The sequence below is a fragment of the Nannospalax galili genome, unplaced genomic scaffold (assembly GCF_000622305.1).
Source record: "Nannospalax galili isolate Female #2095 unplaced genomic scaffold, S.galili_v1.0 scaffold2355, whole genome shotgun sequence".
Lineage (NCBI taxonomy): Eukaryota > Metazoa > Chordata > Mammalia > Rodentia > Spalacidae > Nannospalax > Nannospalax galili.
Genome location: NW_008335454.1, coordinates 61525 through 70312, shown reverse-complemented (window position 1 = coordinate 70312; position 8788 = coordinate 61525). Strand labels below are relative to the sequence as shown.

The window sequence follows — 8788 nt, the reverse complement described above, 5'->3', positions numbered from 1 at the left end:
GATCGGGATGGCAGATGCGGGCCTAGGATGGGAACAGGAGTGGGAGAGAGGGGGACAGGGAGGGCCTGGGGGATGGGGAGCCAAGGAGGGGCAGGAGTTTACTTGATGCCAGGGTCTGGTGTCCTTGGGTGATTGAAGGGCCTCCGTCCAAGATTATTTTCTCAGGCAGGGCAGGCAAGTAATCTTGGGCACTAAAGGAGATAAGTTGACTCCATAAACAGTCTCCTTCAGTTCTGGAATGACCTGTTGATAAGGCTTAAGCAAGGCCAGTCTGCCAATTTAGGGCCAGTTGGCCACTTTATAAGGAATTTATAGTTTTATTACTTCCCTAATGAGACTTATGGCTCACCTCCAATACGTACATTTTATCAGAGCAGGTGCACATAGGCGAGAGAGGCCTAAATATGATTAAAATGTATTGTGTGGAATGCACAAAAATTCAATATAATATGTGTTGTAATTTTTAAAAAGCCAAAATTCTGCAGGGCTAGGGTTGTACCTCATAATAATATCCGAAGTTCCACCTACTTCACAACTCCAACATCACATACAAAAGTGGGCTACAATTTAAGATCCTGCTTTCTGAGTCTCTCCTTCCCCTCTCTCACTCCCCCCTTCCCGCCCCACCTCCATCCAAACAGTCCATACCAAACTTGCACAACATGTAGAGGATAATTAACAGGGTTCCTAGGTTTCTGCTTCTACTAGATATGCAACTTGCCACATGAGAGGCCCAGCATCTGCTTAGCTCTGAGTCCCTGCCCAGGCCCCATCCCTCAACACCTCCCTGAACCCCCCCCAACTTCTCCCTGCCTGTCCCAAGCTTCTCCTTGCTCCTAATCCTACCCTGCCCCCAGCTCCTACCCAGCCTCCTTTGCCCATCTCCCCAGTGGGCTACAATTTAAGATCCTGCTTTCTGAGTCTCTCCTTCCCCTCTCTCACTCCCCCCTTCCCGCCCCACCTCCATCCAAACAGTCCATACCAAACTTGCACAACATGTAGAGGATAATTAACAGGGTTCCTAGGTTTCTGCTTCTACTAGATATGCAACTTGCCACATGAGAGGCCCAGCATCTGCTTAGCTCTGAGTCCCTGCCCAGGCCCCATCCCTCAACACCTCCCTGAACCCCCCCCCAACTTCTCCCTGCCTGTCCCAAGCTTCTCCTTGCTCCTAATCCTACCCTGCCCCCAGCTCCTACCCAGCCTCCTTTGCCCATCTCCCCATCTTGTGGGCACCCAATCCTCTCTGCTTCTAAACCCGTATTACCCTAAGTCCCTCTCCAGCCAGCCAGACCCTCCAAGCTCCTAGCTTCTCCCCAGCTCCCACTCCCCCAACCTCCACCTTGCGCTTAAGCCTCCTCAGCCCCACAGCTTCTACCCAGCTACACACCACTTCCTCCCCTGACCATCACCTGCTCCTCTGGGTTACCAAAATCCTCCCTGCCCCCAACCCCATATCATCCCAAACCCCTCTCCAGTCAGCTGAACCCTCTCCCCAACCCCTAGCTCTAATACAGTTCTCCAGCTCCTACTCCACAGCCCTCCATCACTCTAGTCCCTCCCATGCTCCCCAGATACTTCTTTTCCCCAGCCTCTCCTTGCCCCCAAGCTGTCCTTACCCATCCCCTATTCCCCAGCTCCTACTAGCCCCCACCCCTCTAGACCCCTAGCCCTGCCCCTCCTCCCTTTCTTGTCTCTCCCCCTCCTTGGCTGCCTTCTAGCACTTTGTAGGCTCCCTATCCCTCAAACCCTCTCCGCTGCCTCGTCCTCGCTTCTACCCTGTTCCCTGTGCTACTGGCTTGTCTCTACCCCAACCCCATATAATCTCCACCCCCTGTTTGGCCTTCAATCCGTTTATTCCTTTATTCCATTGCCAGCTTCTCTTAGCCCAGAATCCCACCGTTTCTCCCCAGGTTCTACTGGCCCCCACCCCATCCTAGCCTCTAGCCCCTTCCCAGTTCCTTTCCTTCCCCATCTCCTTATTTCTCAACCCTCATTGCTCTTAGTTGTTCCCCTGCTAGCCCATTCCATGCTCCCAGTCCTCTTCACACTCTGCCCCTCCATAGTTTCTCACCTCCTCCTCCTCAGCTCCTCCCCTGTTCCCCAGCTCTTCTTAGCACACACAGCCTGTCTTTGCCCTTGTGCCTCCTAACCACATTCCCCAGGCCCTCACTGTTCCTACCCCATATCCAGTACCCCAGCTCTTCCTCAGGCCTACCTCTCTCCTGCTCCCCAGCTTCTCCTCACCCACTAGCCCTCCCATCCCCTTACCTTCCCCGGCCTTCATATTCCCTTCCCTGCACCCCAGCTCTTCCTCATCTCCCTTTCTGCCTCTCACTGGCTCCTCATCTTCTCACACCTAGCCCCGAGCCCTCTCTGGACCTCCTCCAAAGGCAGTTAAGCAGCTCTGGCCCTGGTAACCATTGTTGAGTGTCTGGCACCTTGGCTGAGCCCACCTAAGTCTACCCGATTGGGTGGACTTGCCAGTTCAATGCACTCAGTTGCTTTCACTTTTCCTATTGTCTCCTCCCAATCTTGGAACAAACCTATCAGGAGCACAGATGCCCTCTCAGCCTACTAACAGAGTAAACAGCTTTGTCCTAGTTTGTTCTTCATTGCTGTGACAAAATACTCTGGCCAATACCAACTTGGGGAGGAAAGGGTTGTTCAGCTTACATCTCTCAGGTTGCAGTACATCAGGGAGCCCAAGGTAGGAACTCAGGGCAGGAACCTGGAAGCAGGAACTGGAGCACAGGTCATGAAGGAATCCTGCTTACTGGCTTGCTCCCCTGGCCCCTGCTCAGCCTGCTTTCTTAGGCAACACAGGCCCACCTACCCATTGGTGGTAGCACCCACAGTGGGCTTGGCCCTCCCACATCACTCAACAATCAAGAAGATGCCCCATGGACATGACTACAGGCTAGTCCAATGGAGGCAATCCCCCAACTGAGGCTTCCCCAAACCAGGTGTGTCAAGTTGACACCAAAGCTACCCAGCACAAGCTTCTAGGTCGAGACCGAGTTTCCCTGGGATCCTGGGGGCCTAAACCAACACAGGAGGAGCAGACCTCTTGTCTTGAGGTAATATTGGTGGTCTGTGTGACCCAGGCTGGGTTCCTAGAAGAGGGTAGGGACGGTCTTTCACTCGGAGCCTCTCATCGGCTCTCCTTGTTCTCCCCTTCTCCCTCTGATATTCCTTGCACTCTGTGTTTTCTTTCAGATCTAACCAGAACTCCAGGCAGGAAAGTCACTCCATTTTTTTTGCCTTCACATCTATCACACCTGGAGACAAGGTAATCAGTTGGGCCTGATTTGGAGGCACCCTGATCAGGTCCAGGGAGTCCCAGGGGCCTCCGACTTTCCATCTGTCTTAAGACTCACAAGCTCGGGGCCCTGGAAAAACTTCCCACTGGACCCTGTTGTCAGAAATCTGGAGACTCCAGGAGCCTCCCACTGGGTTCTGCCTCCAGCGGTTTGGAGGCTTGAAGGGTCCCCCATGGGGCTCTGTCATCTTTTGACTCCCTAGTGTTTATGAGGCAGGGGACATCAACTCCCAGACACCAGGTTTGTTCCTGTTAATTCTAACTTCAAGGGACTCCTTGAAGGACTTGTCTCTCCAATCTACCATGGGTTCTAGACTCTGTTCCAAAAGACATGCCTTTAGCTTGTCTCCGGACAAACTTAAAGGAACTCCAGTTGGGAGAACTCAGACCCACAGAGCTTACTCGGCTCTCCATCCAAATTTGGCTTCAATACACACCGGGGAGCCGCCACTGCTGGCCTAAATTTGGTATCTTTGATTATGATACTCTTAACAGATTTAGAGAATTTCATGAGACATAATGGAAAATGGCACCAAGTCCCCTATCTCCAAGGCTTTTCCACTTTACAGGCCTGCCCCTCCCTCTATAGTTCATGTACTGCCTATCAAATCCTCCTGTGTCACCAGACTCCAAAACCCAAGTCCAGAAAACTAACCACCACCAATCACCTGGGTTTGACCCAGCAGATGAACCCCCTGTCTTCTACAGGGGCTTGATCAACCTAAGCTCCCACCCTTAATCCCCCTTCTCTCCCTCCCTCCTCTCCTTGGCTCTCCCTATGTCACCAACCTCCCAAAGCTCAGTTACATCCACCCCCATTCCTCCCCTATGGAGTTACTGCCCCAGTCTGCATCTCCAGAGATCCCTCTACTTTCCACCTCCTTCGACCTCCTCCCTGTATCTCAGATCTCCCAAAGTCCAGTTATCCCCTCCCCTATCCCTACCTCCTTCCCTACTAAGCAGTCCCAGCCCTGGGCTCCTGAGATCTCTATGCCCTCCATTCCATACACATTCAAGACCAAGAACTATGGCTCACATGTAGGTAGTAAGGTGGCAGGGGGAGGTAGCCATCCCACGCGAGTCCGTGTCCCCTTTTCAATAGCTGACATGGATAATATAGGGGAAAAAATAGGATCCTCCTCAGAAAATCCCCTTCATTTCAAAAAACAGTTCACCAGACTATGTCCGATCTATTCCCTTAATTAGCATGATGTCTATTACATACTTACTTCTACCCTAACTGCTGACGAAAAGGCCCATATTTGGAAGGCCACCAGGGACTATGCTGATAAACTACACCAACACAATAACCACTTTCCAGAGGGATCAGCTGCTGTTCCCCTAACTAAGCCTAATTGGAATTACCAAGTGGGCAGTGGGGGATCAGAAAGCCTCCAGCTTATGATTAATTGCTTGGCGGAGGACATGCAACAAAACACCCATTCTAAAGTTAACTTAGAAAAATTCAAAGAACTTACCCAAGGACCAACAGAAAACCCTGTTGTCTTTTAATACAGAATCTTAAAAGCAGTCACTAAATATACTTCCCACTGCCAACTGACAGACTTCACATACGTGCATCATATCAAAAGACACAATATCTCTTAGTTCTAGAAGATACATTTTCAGGATGGGTGGAAGAATTTTCCACCTCTAACAAAAGAGCCTTTACAGTCACCCACCTCCTACTTTTGGAAATAATTCCTTGATTCAGCCTCTTCACCCCTATTCCGTCTGATAATGACCCAGAGTTTACTTCAGCCATTATATGACACCTAATGTCTTTTAATAGTCCCTGGAAATTTCACATTCCATATCCTCCACACTCCTCTAGGAAGGTGGAGCGAACTAACTACACTTTTAAAAATTCCCTAACCAAACTATTTTTAGAACTAAAGTTAGACTAGATAAAACTTTTTCCTCTAGCCCTATTGAATATATGAGCGCTAAAAAAAAAAAAACAAACCACCCACCTTAGCCCTTTTAAAATTATGTACAGTAGACCGGTTCTTCCCCCAAGTATTCAACCCACAAATTCCCCCCTGCCTCCTCAGCTGGTTTCTAAACTCCTTTCCTTCCTCAGAAAACAGCGATGGGAAAGGACACACTTTCTCTCTCCAGCTCCCTTTCCCGACTCTGAGGAAAATACCCCCTTAGAATTAGGAGACCAAGATCTATCTAGCCAAAACCATCGCCCTTCCCTAACTCCTAACTAGACAGAGCCCTACAATTATCCTTCTAACTCTAAGGGCAGCAAAGCTGGAAACTTGCCCAGCCTGGATCTGCCTCTCTGCCTCAAAAGATCAATATCTCCTTATAAAGTAATTCCTGCCTGCCCCATGTCTATTAAACTAACCAAACTGTCCTCTATTCCTTGGTATGCAGATGGACATGAGACCAACTCTCACTCTCTTCTTCTACTTCCTGAAAGATCTTCAAAATGACCTGTGGCTGATGCCTGGACCAGTCACCGATTGGGATTCCCTTGTTGATGGAATCCAAGAACTGTGGCTTCAAGGAACCTTTATGTTCTATACCCCAGAGTTGATCCAGTTTTTCACATTATGTCTGTATTTTATTCTTTTCCCCGAAGGCAATGCCCAATAAAACTTTGGTTCCTATCTCTCAGTTACTTTTTGCCCTTCTCCTAGTAGATCTGAGATCTATAACTCTCCAGACCTAGAGTTGGAAAGAAAAACTACGGACCCTTTTTTATCTGACCACCATTATGGTACAAAGAATTATCCAGTGTCAGCCCTTGTTCTGGCCCTCCACTCATGTGAAAAATGCCTCTTTTCCTTGTCCTCTTTACCCTAATTGACAACGGCACATCTTGAACCCCAAAAGAAAACTTATTCTACCCTGAGATTCCAGTGGCACCATCACCCTAAAGTTGGGGATGGAGACCTCAACTTTATCCTTAATAAAACAATATGTAATACAAGGGAAGAATTTTCAATATTTTCAGGTGGTGTTATTAGATAGGAACTTTATATCTAGAGCCAAACAACAAGACTTCTAGCCATGGAGCAAAAAGCACATCCACTTGGAAAATGTACGGTAGGGCACCCAATAAGGAAGAATACTCTGACTGTGGGGGAATTTACTGGTCATTTTAAAAGAAATGGTCATATGTAAACATTGGTACCCCTGGGACATGGCCAGGATCTCCTTCTACCCACAACATGATAGCCCTAGCCAGGGGACCAGAGGATTAACTCAGTGCAATAGTATGAAAAATTACCATAAAAGATCTCACCTTATGGGGAGCATGAAACTTTGGGCATGGATGGTGACTTCAGAAGGGAAGCAGACCAGAAGATGGCAGCCATGCAACACCACATATTATAGTGGAGGTTGTAGAGGGCTCCCCGGAAAATCCAAAGTTGGTTATTCCTTTAAGTCCATTGCGGGGAGGCTCCTCCACCTTGGTTCCCCTCAAGGCCTAAATGGACCAAACTAACCCTTATCTCTAACCAAAGACAGGTCAGAGACACCCATTCAGAAAGGCCTTTTACTATCCCTACAATTCTTTCCGCCAAGTCAGGGGACAGCCCAAACACCATTCCCCCTTTCGCCTTCCCTCCTCCCAACCCCAGTGGACAACTGAACAAAAGCATGCTCTCGTAAACAGCAGCCATGCCATGCTTTCCCAACTCTGACCAGATTTATGAAAAAACTGCTGGATCTGCTTATGGGCACGCCAGTATCCTACTGGGGAGTGCTCTTGTCTAACACCTCCATGACTTAATGCTTCATGACCAATATCTTGCCTCTGGGGCCCCCCAGTACGACTTTTAGAGGAGGCAGACTGTGTAGGCCTCCTTCCCCCATGCACACTGATAGTTCATAATATTAGAGCTCCTAATGGCACCTATTTTTCCTGTCTCAAGGGCATCTTTTCCTGCCCCCGCCATCCCAATGTCACCTTGTATACTTGGTACCAAACCAGGCGCATGCCTTTAATCCCAGCACTCGGGAGGCAGAAGCAGGTGGATATCTGTGAGTTCGGGGCCAGCCTGGTCTCCATAGTGAATCCAGGAGAGCTGGGGCTACAGGGAGACCCTGTCTCAAAAAAACAAACAAAAAAAGACTCCATAGTACTCCCCCTTCTGCTAGGCATGACTATGGTGGGGCCTGCCATTGTGGGAAAGACAGACAGCTACTGAACTCCAGGAGGTACAACACAGCCAGCTCCCAACAGGTTTCAGATGATCTGGCCAACACACAGGATAGCATTGACACATTTGAAACTCAACTCGATTACCTGGCTGCTATGGTATTACAAAACAGGAGATTGGATCTTACCACTGCAGAAAAAGGTGGGATCTGTGTTAAACTGGGAGAAGAATTCTGCCTCTATAGCAGCCTGTTGGGAATAGTAAGTGTGCTAGATAGCTTTAGTTGCCCACTTGACACACCTGGGAAGGGGGAGCCTCAGTTGGGGAATTGCCTTCATTGGACTGGCCTGTGGCCATGTCTGTAGGGCATCTTCTAGATTATTGAGTGATGTGGGAGGGCTCAGCCCACTGTGGGTGGTGCCACCCCTGGGCAGATGAGCCTACGTTGCATAAGAAGGCAGGTTGAGCAGGGGCCAGGGGAGCAAGCCTGTAAGCAGCATTCTTTCATGGCCTGTGCATCAGCTCCTGCCTCCAGGTTCCTGCCCTGAGTTCCTAACTTGGGCTCCCTCAGTGATGCACTGACCTGGGAGATGTAAGCCAAATAAACCCAGGTTAGTATTTCTCAGAGTATTTTGTCACAGCAATGGGGAAACAAACTAAAACAGCAAGGGAAAATAGTAGACAGCTATGGGAAAGACTAGAAGCGTGGGCCAGGGCTCAACCATGGAGGAGTTTCTGGGACACCTGGGATTCATGGTCATCCTGGCCCTTATTTTTGGGCCCTGCATATTAAAATTCCTTCTTTTTCTCCTCCTCCTAAATCTAACACACCCTGTGGTTCTCCCACTGGGTTTCATACATTCAGTCATTTATGCTAAAGCTTATCAAGCCGTTTGTGTCCCCAGATTTCCCTCAGTGTGAGTTCATTCACTGGAGACTGATTCAGCTGCCAATAGTTCCCCCAGGTAAGGTTGGGGATTCTTACCCATTCCCCAGTTCTATGTTGGGATTTTCAAACCAGAATTTTTGCTTTTTTAAGATTTAGTTTAATAGGAGCAGATTATTAACATACTTATGATCAGTTTGCCAGTAATATAGATTTTACCTTGAGAATGAAAAGGAAGTTTATCAAGAACTTCCAGAAATGAATCCAAAATCGAAATTATCCAGTGGATAGGTGCAAACACACTTGCAGTTGGGGTTGAATCACCATGATTTCCCTTTTTAATTTTACACTGACAATTGATAGAACATAGGGCATTGAGGAACAGTGGTGTGTTTCTTTAATCCCAGTCCTCAGGAGGCAGAAGCTGGTGGATCTCTCCAAGATAAAGGCCAGCCTAGT

General features: G+C 48.7%; 1 long non-coding RNA gene across 1 annotated transcript; it reads left to right on the top strand.

Annotated features, from left to right (window-relative positions):
- Nucleotides 1-2941: 2941 nt before the first annotated feature.
- LOC115069898 lies at nt 2942-5950 on the top strand. Its single transcript, XR_003849140.1, has 3 exons — nt 2942-3080; nt 3220-3292; nt 5708-5950. It is a non-coding gene; the product is annotated as an uncharacterized LOC115069898 (long non-coding RNA).
- The last annotated feature ends 2838 nt before the right edge of the window (nt 5951-8788 follow it).